The sequence below is a fragment of the Argiope bruennichi genome, chromosome X1 (genome assembly GCF_947563725.1).
Source record: "Argiope bruennichi chromosome X1, qqArgBrue1.1, whole genome shotgun sequence".
In the NCBI taxonomy this organism is placed as follows: domain Eukaryota; kingdom Metazoa; phylum Arthropoda; class Arachnida; order Araneae; family Araneidae; genus Argiope; species Argiope bruennichi.
In genome coordinates, this window is record NC_079162.1 from 135,267,990 (window position 1) to 135,284,924 (window position 16,935).

Consider the following 16,935-nt stretch of genomic DNA (forward strand, 5'->3'; position numbering starts at 1 on the left):
TTTTGGACATGAGTGTAATTTTCGTTCCTGCTCTTGTCTCATATATTTCCACAAATGATGGGTTTCTTATTCAGCTTTGTCGAATAATGAAGAAAATCCAAAATGGATTCTTTTGGGCGAATTTTGCCTAAAATTTATTTCAGAGCCATCTAACACTAAATAACTTATAAAGCCATCTAACACTAAATTTCATTCGTCTAACAGTTTCGATTTCTGAGTTATCGTCTTCGTTGCATTTTTCAACTATCGGATTCAAATAGACGTGAACGAACTGATAGACAGAGAGCGTTATTTTTTTTATCATTTAGATTGAAATGCTAAGACCCATTCATATGACAAGGTCGAATTTTTCTCGTTTAAAATATTTTCCTATCTATACTGCGCGCTTGAGAAAATAAAGAAAAAATATTGAATGGTCAAAAAACGCATTACTAGAAATACACACTATAGATAGAATAAGTGGAGAATGAGTTAGGTTACACAGTTTTGCACACAAAAAGACATTGCTTAAATGTCTTGTTCTAGTATGTGAAAATACTTGAACTAGAAAGATTTGCCGTGATGGTTTTCTAACTAATGACTGCAAAAGAAACTAAAATTAATAATTGATTTGAGCATAGTTATAGAGGAAAATGTCTGCTTTTCTGATTCTTATTATAGCTAAAATAATGTAGAAAGCTGTTATCTCTTTCTAAATTAAATTCATTTTCAAATAGATTAGTTTAAGCAATGCTATTTACTTTTAATCAAAATGCAAAATCTCAAAAAGGCACAGGGCGACTGAAAATATGACACGCCCCGAACAAATAAAACTCTTTTGACTCTTCTAAATGCTTTGCTATTGTTACAATTTTAATGTTGCTAAATTCTATATAGAATAAAAATATAAAGTTTTAGAAGGACAAGTGGCTTAACTAAATTTATATTCCGGTTTTATGATTAACTTCATTTGGTTCTCAAATTCTTGTTTTTATTTAGAGATAGCAAAGTCATATATTATAGTTTAAAATAACAATTTTTATTCTGCTTTTTATGGATAATAATTTGAAAAAGCCAAAAATGGATTTATTAAGCTGTCAACTTTTTAAATCTTTCTACGTATTATGATCGCACAGCTTCTTAGCCAAGTTCCTGAATGCAAATTCTGATTTATAAAAATAAAAGATACTGATAAAAACTTGCATAGAATTTCTTACGATTAAACTAAAAAAAATCTTTGATTTGAACATTATAAGTAATAGTAAGTACGTTTGTATTAATAATAATCGTTTAATGGTAAAATATGCCTCCTAAACAAAACATACCAGTTTAAAATTTCAAAATTAGCAAGTTATTTTTCAATATGGTATGACCAAAGTTCGAAGAAAATATGCTTATATTACTTCAACCATACAAAAAATTACCCATACTAATTCAAATATATAAAATATTTACTTCATGGAAATATTAGAACCTCTGATACGCTAAAATATATTAATACAATTTCCTTATAAGAGATAACCAATGAATGGTCTTAAGCAAAATCTTCTAAAAATGTTCCTAAACTTATCTATTTATCGTTTTCGAGAAGAAGCTTTGTTAGAAATTAATCATAATGTTGTCACAAAGGCAATAAAAATCACTCACCCGTGGTATTCGTGTTCGACCGTGATGTAACGCCTCGGGACGAATTTTTTGGTTTTTGTTTTGCAGTTCTTCACTCAAACGAAATGAACCAAAAGGATAATCGCTGTCACCTAATGTCAAAACACCTATCGATGTGTTTCCCAATCCTCTTGAGAAACTGGAATGTGGTAGCCGATCTACCAGGAAGTGGAGGCATCGCATTGCCAGTGAACAAGAAAATTGCTCAACAGAGGAGGACACAAACGTTAGATTTGAAAAACTAATCCGAACGAACAGGTGTTGGTGCCCTTCTTTTACTCAAATCCACAGAAAAGATAAATATCATTCAAATGTACGAAACTATAATTTTTCATTTAAATGAATTTTTCATTTTAGAACTAGATCAATCGCTTATTTACTCTGAATAGTAGAAATTAGACATTTAGTCCGATGACAGATTTCCTTACGAAATTTATAAAAAGTATTTAAGTATTTTGATTAGGCTTTTTGCAAACTTTTTCTAATAGAACAGAGTATACAAGTTTCCTACACAAGTTAAACTGTGAAATTCCGTGTAAGATATTAATCCAAATGAAATCGCGAATAGCAGGGAAACAACGTGTATCTATAAAAAAGCGACCATGCTGAATTTATTGAGATAGATTGCAGAGCCCCTCGCTGCTAAATAAGAAAGTTACAAGGAAATCTCTCAAAAAATAAAGGAAATCAGCAACAAAGACCAATTAGAAAAATGCACGTTGTGCCGTAATACAAACATAGAGAAAGTTTCATGGAGTTATCTGTAAAATTGACGGAAATATTTACGATTAAAATTAGGAATTTTCCTTGACATAAAAAGGATTCGTTTAAAATTGGAAAATGTATCCCTAGATACCCCCTCCTATACACACATGCAGGCACCGAAGAAGTTTTTCAATTTTTTAATTGCTATTTTTGTTTACTTTCTTCGGTGCTTAAATTTCATTTCGATATTGCTTAATTCGGAAAAAGTGTATGATAATTCCGGAGGATTCATTTTTCAGTTTTAGGCGAATCCTTTTTCGAATTAAGGAGAGTTCAAATTTTTAATCAAAAATATCCCCGCCAATATTATAGATAGTCTCATGGAATTTTTTTTTCTTTTTTCTTTTATTATGGTATAGTGTATATTTTTCTAAATGAACTTTTCGGCCAATATCAGTTCCTTTTTTGAGTTATTTTTTGTCACTTTCTTCGCCTGTATAAGTATCTCAATGAATTCAACATAGTCACTTTACTACTACAAATACTCGTTACTTCCCTCATTATACGAGACGCCGTTTTGAATTTAAAAGAATTTTGCCCGTTCACCCTACACAGGGTGTACACAAATCTTGACAGTGGCTTTTATTCCTGAAATATTTATCGTAGACATATACTGTAGATTACAAAATTGCTATAAAAAGGTGAAAAACGTTATGAAGTCTATTAAAATTTTCAGGGGATTAAACTTTAAAAAATACAAAATTTAAATTTTTATACGGACCCCGTACAAAAAATTCCCAGTGAGTAAAATGTGCCGCATCCTCTAATAAGGTCATGTACGAAATGTCAGCCTTTTATCACAAAAAGTCTCAAAGATATGAAACTACATAAATGCTGACTTAAACCACTTTTCGATGCCTGGATATGAGTTCGCAAAGAGAAAAAATAATGTCGGATCTCCGTGTTTTAGGGGACGTACACAAATTAACAAAGAAAGTAATGATTGCATAAATAAATTATTTTGCTATTTATTGGCTCAAAAGTATTAAAAATGTGTAGAAATAATAACTTAAAGGAAATATTACATAAAGGAAAGGTTACATAAGGAAAAATTACTTTAATGAAATATTACATAAGATTTTTCACTGACTGTGCTATTTTTAAGTTATATTCTGTAATACATGATATAAATTTTAAAGTATTTGTCAGGAAGAATAGATTTTAAAATTTGTATTTAAAACTAAAGATATGAAGCATAATTAATTTTCTTATGAAGCATTCGTAGGTCTTCCTTTATCTACACTGAAGCTGTAAACATTTGCATTTTAATTTGTGATTGATCCTTCTTCAACTTTGTTTTAACTTATCTTCGAGAATTTTCATGATAAAATTCTGAAATTTTGTACATGACCTTACTAGGAGATGGGGCACATTTTACTCACTGGGAATTTTTTGTACGGGGTCCGTATAAAAATTTAAATTTTGTATTTTTTAAAGTTTAATCCCCAGAAAATTTTAATCGACTTCATAACATTTTGCACCTTTTTTTACACAACTTTGTAATTTACAGTATATGTCTACGATCAATATTTAAGGAATAAAAGGCGCGGTCAAGGTTTTTGAGACACCATGTATAAGCATGTATGTAAAACGTGATTTGAAAAACCGGCCGTAGAGATCCAATTCTAAGCTTTACTCCAAATATCTTTGTCTAAGCCATCCCGAGAGCAGCGTAGGGAAACATAGAGGAAGGCAAAAAGCAAGAAAAGCGATCGACAGAAAAAATTCTAATTTTATATATTTTTGGAAATTAATTTATCGGCTTCGTTTTTTTATTCCGTGGAAATATAAATAGCTGCTCAATGCAGAAGTTAAAATTACAGTGAAGCTGGAGTTCGAGTGATTAGAAAATTACTTTTTGAGAATAGATTTATTAAATATATATATGTACCATGCATTTATATTCTATATACGTTTTAAGCACATGGATAGTGCAAAGAAATCTGCAGTTACAACATTTATTGGAGAGAATTTCTGTACGAATTAGCTTAAAATACAAACTTTACTGGTGGGTACGCTCAGCTTCAGTTACGGCATTCAGAAGGCGATAGTCACCACAAGTTCTTCTACATGTATTTTTCGGTACCAAGTGAATTAGACGGCCCAAGGACTTTTCGAAGAGCCTCAGATATCCTGAGTAACTAGATTTTTGAACGCTAGTAACTAGATAACTAGCTCATTCATAACTTTAAGCTCTTAGGGAAAGGATAAATCTTCTGACGTATGTAAAAACTGCGATCCTTTCGTAAAAATGCAATGTGCAGTCCCATGCGAATTTGACGCGACAATCAGGGATGCATCAATTAAATTTTGGAAACTTGAGAGGAATTGATGAAGTCTTGTGTCCCCAGATAATACAATAATACCTATAAAAGGACTGGGAAACATATACCCCCGAGTCATTTGATATACCTTCGAATCAATCAACCTTTCATTTTTAATATCAACAAACTCGTACTTTTCCAGGAAATCAGCACCTATGACAGGATAGGAAACATCTATGGCAATGAAATACAGTTAAATAATCAATTCAAGCCTAAAATCGAGTAATATGTATTTAACACCAAATATATCTACAATCTAATCAAATGCTACAAAAAGCTTTACGGATGAAATATTGCACTTTCCAGGATGATAAAGTGGAAAACTGAAACAATGGTTGTGGCTCCGCTATCCACCAAAATGTGAATGCCAGATTTGACATCCCATATGAATGATCAATTCTGCTCCCTTCTTGCATCAGCAAACAGACTTGCTTGTTTTCCACAAAACCGCATAGTGGAATACATTCAAGCTCTTTTTATCAACTTCAGAATGGTACAAACAAAATGGACGATTTCGAGGAGGAAGTGGCTACGATATCTACGACGAGGAGATTTATAACGAGTACCTTGCTTATTCTTTTGAAAGTGGTTCTTAGTGGTTAACTCCAAAATTTCAATTTTTAGTTTAGTCAAACGAGCAGTATCAATCTTGGCCAATTTACACACGGCCTTACCCAAGATACTGCTGAAATTTTATCTGTGTGAAGATTCACGTTTATCAGTGCTAATCGATTGAGTCATTAGAGAGTCGTTAAAGAGCTGGAGCCAAAGCATTCTCATGATTGATTCCTCTATTTTACTTAAAGACAATTCTTGCAATTTGTGCAGCATTTGAGAGAATTGATTATCATCTGACCGCATATCAGAGAGCAAACTGCGCAAATGAAAAGATTCGGTGTCAGCAAGTTGAACAATTACATGATTTATCAACCCTTAGCACTCTGGTGGTTCCTCTTAGGCACCATTCAAGACGGTGCATCATTTTGACGCTTTATTTATTTATTTTTCAATTTTAATTGTTAAAAATGCCTATAGAAGGGTAAAAAGACGTGAATTAATTTTTCGGGGAAATTCGACTTAAAACAATGATATATTTATTTTTGGGAGAAATGAACGAGTCCTCGTATTAAATGAATGATTATACATCGAATTTCTTTTCGGAGTGCAAAGGGTTAAATGAGTATGAGGGTTCTCACTGGTTTTGCAGCTTTTGTTATTTTGTTTTAAATCGTGTTTGTTTGTGAATTCGATGGATTGGATTTTGCTCGTTCAAGCAAACATGTTTGTGTCAGCGTTAATTAAACTCCAAATTAAAAAGTGATGCAAATTTTTTGAGGCTGCGGCTGCTATGTCGATAATTCTGTCAGCCATAAAACGATCAAAACCTTCGACAATGACAATGACTTCGACTATGACAACTCACTGCCATTCTGAGGAACTAGTCGAAGGCACCACAAAATCTTTCAGAAAATTCTAGAATTACAACTGAAATCTTCGCGCATCGTCGAAGAACCTTTAACCTTTTTTAATTTTCTGAACATTCTTTTATTATTCTTTTAAGTGATGTTCTTTCAATTTTGGTGCATATTGCTTCGATTTCCAGCACTGCACTGTTATATAATTCCTTGTCGCTTGGCCACGCACGACTCCTCTTACAAAGTTTATCCTCTTGGTGCTCAAACAACCTGTATTTAAAATATTCCTTTAGCCATTATCGAAATAACTTGATTTATTTCTGTTTCTTCTTTTGCAATGGTCAATGGACCAAAATCAGTTTTTCCATGATGTATTATGAAATATATGCTGGTATATTAAAAGTTCATAAATTGAGATTCAATCACATTTCTAACGTTTGGTTTGGTTTGGTTATATTAACGTCACGTTTGAAGCAACACTAGGGCTATTTTGGGACGGACCTCGAAATTTTTAACCGCGGTGAGATGACGAGGACGGCACCTGAGCTGGCACCCCCTCTCCACATCACACCACACCAGCGGATGGACGTTTGGTCATGACGGATTTAACGTGCAACAGACCCCCTTACACGACGGTTCTTCGGTGGAATCGGGTCACGAACCTGAAACCCTCTGGCTCCGAAGCCGAGACCTTACCACCAGGCCACCGCGGCCTCCATCACATTTCTAACAAAAGTCATATCTTAAAATCAAATCGAAATAAGAAAAAGTACTGGAGTCTCCTCCAACTCCAGGATTATAGGAATTTATGAGACCAAAAATAACATTAATTATAGTATTAAGTATAAACTCTAATTAATATAGTTTAAATATGTTTAATATTGTAAGTTTTCGAATTCTACTTAAGTTTCATTGGAATATATTCAAAAACTTTTGTCCAATCGTGATTTCTTATAACATGAGTTTTCACTCCTTTGGTATTCCTTCTTCCTTGTTATATTATGTCTGAATAGTCTCTGCCATGATAAAATAAAATAAAATGGATTGAATAATTTATTTTCAGAACTTTAAAGATGTTGTACATAGTTATTTTTACTTGACAGAATCTGAGAATCATGCCATTGAGTCAAGTGAAATTTCCAAAAAATGATAATATTTTGCAATATCTTCCGATTTCAGGTTGCAATAATTAATTTAAGAGGCCCATACAACTCAACTCACTCAAATAAAACTCAAAAGAAAACTGTAAATATCCACAATTTAGAAAAAGTTTGAGTATGTGAAGGCATCAACAGCTGATATTAACAAATTTGAATCCAAATATTAAAATTTTAAAGAAAATTGGAAACCAACTTTTAAATTTATCCTTGTATACTTGATTTTGCATTCACTCCATATTCAAGCATTCCCTTGAATGATCAGTTTCTCAGGTAAGAAAAAAACATGTATTATTATTATCTTATCGACTGTCGCATTATATTAATCTCTTTCCATATCTATATGATCGTCTTTCACTCAATTGTGATATCTAGATACTTCTTTTACATGATTCTTCAAGTTTGATCTACTGCATTTTCCACAAAATGGTATGTCTTTATATCGCAATTCTTGACGATATCGCCAATCATAGCATAGATTTTGCGATGTTTTAACAATAAATTCGTTGGATCGGATTCTGTTTCAGTGGAAATGGAATCCTCTACTTTCACCAAGTTCCTCAAAGATCGATGGTCCTATTGTTAAATCCCAATGGTTATATATAGTTTTTTTGTTCGAATCGGAAATCCTCGTTTAATCAGAGAGGAGTTGCTTTTATCAACCAAAAATAAATTTTATTCTAATAACCTTTCCAGTAGACCTTTTGCTTCGACTATTTCATTGATAATTTATAAAATCATAGGAAGATTTCATGATCATTAAATTATCCATTATATGATTTTTCCGAAGTGTATCTTAACTGATTCTCGTTTATGCCATTTATAGTAATATTTCTTTTCCTTACTCCATTCTATTTATAGAGCAGGCCCTTAAATTAGATTCAACATTAGATAATGCCTTCGTTACAAGATTCTTGTTTGAAAAATAATCAATGTTTTCTACAATGATGGGTTGTTTTAGTAATGCACTTTCATTTTACTGTAATCTAGTATGAATTCTAGTTATTGAGCGTCTTCACTTATTTCAGCAAAAGACAGGTTTCTGGCAATTTAAGTTCTTTTAATTACTTCATTAGCTGTTTGTCATTTTCTTCATAGTTATATTCAATCCTTCCATTATAATTAATCAGCGATTTTTTTTTTTTTTTTACTCATTGTTTCTCTTACTACATCTGTCAAGTCTGTGGAATCCGACAGTCTTATACTCAGTTCTTGTTTATTTTTTTCATTGCATTTTGTAATTTGTACTTTGTACTTGTACTTTTGTAATAGTGTACTTGTTTTCATTCATGTAAATTTGATTAATATACCATACATCTGGAGATATTTATTATCCTCCTTAATACTGGTATTACAACATTTAAATTCGATTTCTTAGATTCATATGCATTTCTCTGGAGGGAATAAATCTACAAATAAGTTTCTTAATTATATTTATAAGAAATTGCATATAATTAGCAATTTCTTTTCTCACCTCCCCCATAAACAAGCACGGAATAAGGTTTATTGCAATAAACCTGAATGAAATCAGGTTTCAAAAAACTATATATTTTCTAATTGGTCTAATGATATATTGGCTCATTGCAATAAATGAAATAAAATAGGCTTGTGGAAAATGATTGATAATTTTTCAATTGGCTGACGTATTGTAATAAAACGCTACACTTTGAAATATATCTTTTTTTTTAGTTGGTTTACTGTACAGTCACGGGAAAAAAAGACCCACCCAAATTTATTCTGCTGCCGATCATTGAAAATAAAAACAAACATCATTTTAAAGCTAGAAACATATACTAAAAGATGATGTACCTAAAGTAATCATAAGGGATTGTATACATATTTAAAACTATGGAATTTTCTACGTCAACATTCTTTTTTGATATCATGAATAGATTTCGTGTGAAAAAATTACCCAGAATGTACATTTTGATTAATGTGCCATGATTGCATCAGGAGATATTTCTGTTAAGAGGCCATTTCCATATTTAGATGAGTAATGTTTATACGTTCTCTTGGTATCGGTAATCGAATTTTTTACTTTTGTGATATTTTAAAAGCCTCTTTAGAGCTGTAATATACCTGATAAATCAGTTGTTATTTCATACATTATGAAATATTTAGAATGGAAAGTTTTGAGAGAAGTTTGATTATTTTCTTCAAAGAAGTATTCAAGAGCATTGAAAATTTTACTCAAATTGCATTTGAGTCGGAATCTGAAAGCATCAAAATTGAAAGATTTGTTGCATGAGTAAAATAAATAAAATTGAATATGCAAATGCTTTTGAATTGCTAAACAATTCCTTATGTGAAGACATATCTACGGGATATACACTTGTTCCAGACGTGGAACGCAAATCATGGATCATTCTGAATGTTCATTCATTTATTTTACAGATTTTGAATTTCCATTATTGTTTTTTATACTATTATCCCTCCCATATTTTGCTATGAATAGAAATTTAAAATATAGTTATAGAAATAATTTTATATAAGCATATAATTTTATATAACTATATTTATATCATTATGAGAATAATTATTCCGTAGGAACTCTTTAAGAAATATCTAGTTGAATAGTTGAAAACTTGTATTAGAATGTGTAGTTTTTGAGTAATATGTGTGTAATTTTTGCAAGTTTAAAATTTTTTACAAGAGGATAAAAGAATAACGTTTTGATGCGCCTGAACAGAATTTTTTAACAAATTGTGATTGTTCACAAAATTGAAGTCAAATAAAAAATGATCTCAAATATTTTATAGAATAGTCACTTATGATCTTTCCTTCCTTGTAGGTATCATTTTTTTTTTAAAAAAAAAGTATTAACTTAAAAATAAATTTCATTTCAAATTTCGTGTAATATTTTTTTAAATAATTTTTACTGATCAAGAGTAATTCTTCTAAAACTTTATTTTTCAGAAAGGTTATTCATTTTGATACTCAAGTAAACTGAAGTTTATTTGACTGCTTCTACCGTTCACTTCAATACTATGCAATTGTTATGTAATTTAGTACTACTTAACGAAAATAATGATAAACTAAAATATCGATCAATACTACGTGAATCTTTAAAAGTATTTAAAATGATTCGTTTTCACATGCGTATGGGATAGATGCAAGATATATTTTGCATCCAAATTTCAATATTAAATCAGTTACTTAACAATGTTTTGATGCCTGATTTTTTTGAGTTCATTTATAATTATATGCAATATTATAATAATTATAATTACGGTAGATTTATTTCATGAATTCTGAAACTTTCTTGAGAAGAATTGAGCATATAAACAAATATCGATAAATTTAATTAAACTCAAATGACCTTTTCTTGCTGCAGAATATGGAGTTCGGTATGCATTAATTGTAAAGAGGAGGAGCAGAAATTTTGCACTCCCCCATAAAATTTTTCTCGTCCTTCGATTTATGCAAATTTAAGAGTGTTGCCATTTAAAAAATTTTTAACTGTTCATTTTGAAATTTTTTCGCTTATTAAAAATTACTTTTTAATGACAAATATGTAAAATACCTCATATAATGTGAAATACCTTATATATTCATAGCAAAAAGATTTAAGATCGATAATTATATTATTTTTTAAGATATGAATAAAAGTTCAAAATTTTATTTTAACATTAAAAGATCAAAATTTTGATAGCTCATAATTTCTAAAGGAACAGACCTAGACTAATGAAATTTGGTTTCCGGGAAGAACTTTTCATATAGTTTCGAAATTTGATGAAAAAAATAGCTATTGAGAATTTTAAAGTTTGTTATCAAGTAAATATATTATTGGCTACTTCTGAAATTTTTAATTCAAAAATCTTTAAAAGTACGCTGCTTCCTTTTCTGATTGTCTGATGAACGATGCCGGAATAAAGCTGGAGGGTTCCTACTACATACAAAAATGACATGGTTCGCTGTAAATAATATATAGAAAGTCAAGTTTAGAGACCTATTATTCCCAGAAATTCATTTAAAATTTTTGAAATTTCCCATTTGTTATTTTTCTTAATTATATTTTTCTGTTTTTAACGGAAATTATAAAAAAATAATCGAGTCACAGTTAAGGCAGTAAATTAAAAAAATACTTAGAAACTTGGTTTTCGACAACAAACTCTTAATTTTATAACAAGTAAGAATTCTGAAACAACTGTTTATCTTTATTTTAATAGCTATTATAATGATACATGTCTCTTTAGATATATCAATTCTTATCTCGAAAATCAAGCTTCCGTTCTTCTGGTAATGAAGAAAACTTAGTCTTGATTAGTTTTTCACTCACTATATGCAATGCGATATTTTCGTTTTCATGATGCGGAATTACTAAATATGTCAACTCAATTATTTTCCTTAAAAGCGAATTAAACCAGTGCAAAGATAAATCGAAACAACAATGATTACAAAATCAGTAACATAATAAATATAATAACATTTATTCATTGAAGCAATCAGATGGATTTGGAAAATTTTCTTAGTATTGTGAGGTGAAGAAAAATATCATTAACATTTAATTTAATCACGATAGTTCATTAATTTGATCTTTTTTTCCCCTTCATTTTACTTGCAAATGAAAATGGAACACTTTTTTGCCGCTCCTAAAAATAAAAATTTTGGTTTTGTTTTGGCTCGAAATATTTCTCAGTTTAACATTTTTTCGAGCTATTCAAGAAACTGCGCAATTTTTAATGCTTAACTTTTGAAATTTATTTGAAAAAAATGTGTTATCCCAAAAGCTGCAAAACATTCTTTGGTGTGATGAGGAACAGGCGAATTCTTTAACAATGTCTTTTATACATCATAATGCTAGAGAAAGAGTTCGGTTTTTATCCGTTATCAAAATGTCTTTGTAAGAGCACGGCAGGCGAAAGACGTAGTCCGAAGGCTGGGAAATGAGGCCGTGAGAAAGTATTTTAAACTTACGTAATTTCAGAAAGAAATTTGTTGATACAGAGTTTTAATTCATCACATGTTAAAAGAATCACTGTAGAAAAATAAAAATGTGCGCAACTTAGAAGTGAAAGCGAAGCCGGAATTCACGTGAGCACACACACACACACACACACACACACACACACACACACACACACACACACACACACACACACACACACACACACACACACACACACACACACAAACATGCTGCTGACATGCTGAATAAAGAGCTGCTACCCTTTGTTTATGTTTAAAAGAAAGCAGTGATGCTCATGCATGCACAAAATGTCGTAAAAAAATCATACCTTCTGTGACTGTATTCTAGTAAAAACGACGAAGATAATATTTTATACACTCTATGTTTCAAAACTAATAAACTACTTAAATAATCACGATATCATGACCTTTTTTACTTACTTTGTTTAGATGGCATTTTTCATTCAACAGAATGAGTATTGTACAAAGTACAGTATCCAGGGAAAATTTATAATAATTCTAATTTTTTATACATAGCCTCAAATCTTCCAGCATTCTATACAATATCTAGGTATTATTCTATAAGACATCGGCCTTTCCTACAATCACCGACAACATATACGTATTAAAATTCTGAAAAAAAAATTTAATCAGATATCTAATGTTCACTCGTTCGAAATTCAATGAAATTAGGAAAGTGAAACATGGAGCGCATTATTTCTTAAAACACACTGTGCGCTTTAATTATGCTAATTCAAACGAGTTTTTAAAATTTTTATTTTGATATATTTCCGTGAAAGGATTTTAATCCAAAGATATTGAACAGTTATGAAGAGTCTGAAATAAGAAAAAAAGCAATTTGTTAACCCCGAAATGTGAATCAAATAAACGAAACATTATTCTAAAGGTGAAACAGGAGTAATATTGTTTGTATTATAATAAATTTTATTTAGCGACTGAAGCATATATTCTGTGTTATTATCAATCATTATTTTCAAATTTCAGATAATAATTTACTTTTAGACGAAAATAAAATGCCTTTTTGCTAAAAAAAAGATGCCAATTCGAAAAGGCACTATCTATCTGCTAATTATTTTGAAAGAAAGAGACACCTAGGAAAATTTGTTTTGGGAACACTAGAGGGCGCCACATTACAGTCATGTTTTCGTTCTAGATATGAGCTAGCAACTGAGTTACTGGTTGAGAAATCAGCAGATGCATTCACAGAGTTCAATGGTCCACTCATATTTCTCTTAAAAATTAATGCATTATTTCAATAGGAAATTTCACAAAATTATTCTGGAATCGTAAATAAAACTTTCAAATTCAGTAAGCGGAATTTTAAAGCACTTTTTTCAAAATTACATATGAAAAAAAAAAGTTTGGATCTTAGATTAGAAATACCCAGTTCACATTTTAAAAATCTTGCTTATTTAAGAAGATTTTCCTTTACAAATCACTTCAAAAATATATCTAAAAATCTTATATATATTCCAAAATTGGAGACCAAGTTTAAACTGGAAACCATTTCAATATTTGTTTTATTCTCCCAGAGTTCTACTGCTCTTAAGTTTTCCGTTCTATATTCCTAACGTTATATAAGTTATGCAACTCTCATTTCATTAATTTGTTCTTGATGATTTAAGGGCTAAGCTTTTTTAGCTTCTGAAAATTTTAAAATGCGAGTAAATTATATTTCTGTTGTGATGAGAATATTCTGAAGATTATTTTGATGGCGTAATATGCTATGATTCTTTCTTTTTCAAAAAATGAAGAATAAGATATTTTCTCTTAGAAAATAGCAGAAATTATAACACAATAAACGAAGAGAAATTGTGCTGCAATGGATGCTCTAGACAAAAAGTTAGTGTGATAATTACACTTTAATTAACATTATATCTTCACATATTGTCTTTTTTGATTCATTACAGTTATTAAATGACTTTGTGTGTTTCTTTATAATTCTCAGTCGCTCATTCATTGTAGGGATGCAATGTCCACGACGTAAATATTATATTTCTTTTCATACTTCTTCAAGAGAGTTCCACACAAATAATAAAATACATAGTCACATTCTCACTGAAAATGGTTCTGGGATATCTTCACCAATAATGTGGAGTCATTAATAGAATTGAAAATTTTTACTTATATCCATTTTGAATTATTGGCACGATGATAGCGTCCGTAGTATATCTACAAATATCTAAATTTTGGAAATTGACTTTCCAGGATTTTCATTTAACAGACAAAGCGATTTTGTTTAAAAACAAGCTAGAATTTCAATTTTATTGATATAAATCATTTAACGTGTCTTTTGGAAGCGCTTTTGTCCTTTTAAGCAACGTAATTTATTATTATTAAGAAAAATAAATATTTTAAACCTGACATCATTATTTTTTCAGAAATCCCCAATTTCGCCAGTTTCAAGATTTTTCACTGTTATGATAATCAGTATGCTTTTCGATAATCAGTATGCTCACCTACTAGGTAATAGCTTATAATATAGCATATAATAATTTGATAATTCATTCTATAAACTGCTTAATACTGTTAGATTCTGCGTAATTGTGGCAAAGAAATTTCTTCGACTTCAGAAGGTACAATTCCTGTTTTAATGGATCATGTAAACAAAATAATAAATTCTAAAAATAGAATTGTACATCATTTAGCACATAGCTTACAAGAACAAATTATTTCTGCGTTAGAAAATGAAGTCCTTAACAAAATTAAATACGATATAAAAGCAGCCATGCACTATAGTATCCAAATGGATTGTATTCCTGATATTTCCCTTAAGGAACAAACTTCAATCATTATTAGGTATGTAAATTTTAAAGAGAAAAGGTTAACTATAAATGAGTCATTTATAAGATTTATTCAAGTAACTGATCTAACTGGTGAAGGGCTAGCAAAAACTATTGGAAAGATTAAGCGAGCTTGATTTAGATATTATGAATTATAGAGGGCAAGCATACGACAACGGTAGCGACATGAAAGGGAAATATAAATACTATTACTAATACTAATGGACACGAATTGAATGAATACTAATGAACACGATTACTATAAACTAAATGAATAAATTGTATTACACAAATTTCACATCTAAAGCGAAGGTTCATATTAAATTTTGAATCAAATTCGTTAATGTCTGTCGATCTGTACTTTCGCATCCATGTAACTGAAAAATGAACAAATTTGTTCGATGTCAAATTTTATTTTGGATCGGTTGGGAAAAAATAGATTCGGCTTATTTTACCATACTAAAAAGCAGAAAACTCTCTTTGACGGGGCTATGAAAATAAAAATCTGAGTAATCATTGCGATCACACCTTTGCCTTAAATCCACAATTCGTCTGTGAAAGAGAGATGGATAGCCCCTTTATTAGAAAAAAAAAGAGAAAGTTTCGGGGAGCGCAGATTTACTGAATTTATAAGCCTTTTGTAATGCAACCTGTAAGCATTCTTATTTTTCTGTAAAATACTGTGGGATAAGAATTTTCGATTTTACTGATTTAGTTGAATAATCCTTTCTCCTTGATGAAAGTGTTTAAAAATTCAAAATGTTCAAATACTGAAGATCTAGAATAAATTATTCAAACTATGCTATCAATATTTTGATGATGTGTTTATTAATGAATTTTATCAAGACTCAATCAGCATTCTAATATAAGAAAATTTTTAGGAGAATATCATTAAGCATAATGTTTCCATAGAATAAGAAAGGATTCTCAATTCTTTCTCTAATATAACGCGGCTCAAAATGGATTTTAGGAATTGCAAAATTTAAGGTACAGAAGAAAAAAGCTTTGAAATTTGGCAGAAAATGGATTTCTAACCACTGAAGATTTTTTTTCTCACTAATTGCGTATAAAGTTTTTTGCGAATTTTCGAATTTTTAAAAATTATACTTGAAGATCCTTCAACATTAAAAGTACAGATATATTCAAATAATAAAAAAGAAATTCAGAGGTGAATACAAGTTTTGCTGTTGTGACTTATAGCACTTTACAAGCCCGCTGACAGTTAGCTGTCAGCTATTTAAACCGAGCGAGCGTCTTTTGTTTTTTCAGTAGCGCCAATTCGGGCCAAGCGTACGACTTAGCTACTTCATGTGTCACATTCTTTCACACAACCCCTTTTTACAGGACAACATATTCACACACCTCACAAATAGAACACAGGGGAAGAAAAACCATGCCCGAACCGGAACTTGAACCCGGGACGCCCAGATCATATATAGTATAGTTTACCAGATCATTGTATAGTTTAAAGACAGTAAAAATAGCATTTGTTTACTAAAAATTACAAATGATACATTGAAAAAAAATTTCAGTTGATTTAATTTTAGATGGTATTTGTTTCCTCGTTAAAATAACGAATTTTATAGAACTTCATTTGATTCATTGTCTTTAGCATCTTTACACTTTGCATTTTTATGTAATCTGAAGTATACCGACTTAGAGATTCTATAGATGTTTAAAACAGTAATGCGAACTAGTTGCTGAACCACATAAAATTAGAGTATTTTGGGATCAACTTTTAAAGACACGATTTTAACAAATACGAATATTTCATCAGAAACAATAGCTTTTCCTAACGATAACAAAATTATTTCAACAAATTTTGCAAAACTACCACATGAAAACTAAAATTTTTGTCTTTTTTTGAATACTGTAAACCTATTTAGCCACAAGTCATTGATGTGTAGAATTAAATATC

At 30.3% G+C, this 16,935-nt stretch overlaps 2 protein-coding genes across 2 annotated transcripts in view; one reads left to right on the plus strand and one right to left on the minus strand.

The window, feature by feature from the left end:
- The window catches only part of LOC129958172 (4-hydroxyphenylpyruvate dioxygenase-like protein), an 89,874-nt gene extending 88,148 nt beyond the window's left edge, over positions 1–1,726 (minus strand). Inside the window, exon 1 of the mRNA XM_056070417.1 lies at positions 1,627–1,726. The gene's annotated coding sequence lies outside the window, so the exon portion shown is untranslated. The remainder of the gene's footprint in view (positions 1–1,626) is intronic.
- Positions 1–16,935, plus strand: part of LOC129958171 (F-box/LRR-repeat protein 12-like) — a 115,100-nt gene that overhangs the window by 5,932 nt on the left and 92,233 nt on the right. The window lies entirely within an intron of this gene.